The sequence below is a fragment of the Bison bison genome, unplaced genomic scaffold (genome assembly GCF_000754665.1).
Source record: "Bison bison bison isolate TAMUID 2011002044 unplaced genomic scaffold, Bison_UMD1.0 scf7180017864468, whole genome shotgun sequence".
Classification (NCBI taxonomy): Eukaryota; Metazoa; Chordata; class Mammalia; order Artiodactyla; family Bovidae; genus Bison; species Bison bison.
This window is the reverse complement of record NW_011495029.1, coordinates 976,025-976,990: the sequence shown is the minus strand read 5'-3', so window position 1 is coordinate 976,990 and position 966 is coordinate 976,025. Positions and strand designations below refer to the sequence as shown.

Here is a 966-nt window from a genome sequence, read left to right as displayed (position 1 = left end):
ATATGAGGCCAGGGAAGGCCCAGGGCAGACACCAGCCAGATCTGAGATGCCAGCACCAGCTCTGACATCCCAGATCCTGAGGTCTCTCCCAGAGAGGCAGGAGCAGCCGGCTCACCCTGCACCCCTGCAAGGCCACGTCAGCCACTGGCCCCGCTGGTGGTGGGGTGGGTACGGGAAGTCACAGCACAGGAAGGCAGACAAACAGACGGGAAGCAGAGTTCCTAAGTCTTCACCACACAGGGACAGGCTTCTAGAAGGAATGCTCTCCTTTCTTCCCAGCCTGGCTGCTGCCTGCCCCGCCGGTTGCACCCCGGGCTCCTGAGGCTTCTGACCAACGCAGGGTCCAGGGTGATAGGACCATTGATCAACCCCCTCCCTGCAGCCAGCTGAGGCTGCCTCACAGGCCAGGATGGAAACACAGGGTTGGACCCTGAGGGCTCCAGACCCCTCTGCTGCTGAGTCCTATGTGGGGAGCCTGCAGGATGGGCAGAATGAACAGATTCGGCTTCCCTGCCCCAGCCCTGGTCCCCAGGAACTAAACTGGCCCCTTGGATCCCAGAAGTTCCAAGCTGGTGGTCCACCCCCTCACTTCTCTGAGAATACAACCAAAGTGCACAGAAAGGATGCGACCTGTCCAAAGTCACACAGAGCACTCACACCATGCCCAGACCCCTAGTCCAGTGCATTCCCCCGGTGCCATGCTGCCCCATGGCCGCCATGTGACCACCATCCAAGTAATATCTAAGTCCACTCTGGTCACACCCTGGGGCTAATCTCCTCTCACTGTCCCTGGAGCCTGGGCCTGGGTAACTGGCGTGGGCAGACAGGACCATGGGTGGCATGGGATGGATGGCATCAGCTGTGATCAGGGCGTCAGGCGTGTGCAGCAGGAGGGAGAAAGAAGAAGCACAGATGGCCAGGCGGAGGGCAGCAAGGGGAGGGAGGGACGGCAGGGAGGCTGAGGTT

The 966-nt window shown here is 60.9% G+C and overlaps 1 protein-coding gene across 1 annotated transcript in view; it reads right to left on the bottom strand.

The window, feature by feature from the left end:
• KCTD17 (potassium channel tetramerization domain containing 17) overlaps positions 1-966 on the bottom strand; it is a 10,413-nt gene that overhangs the window by 2,332 nt on the left and 7,115 nt on the right. The gene's annotated exons all lie outside the window — the stretch shown is intronic.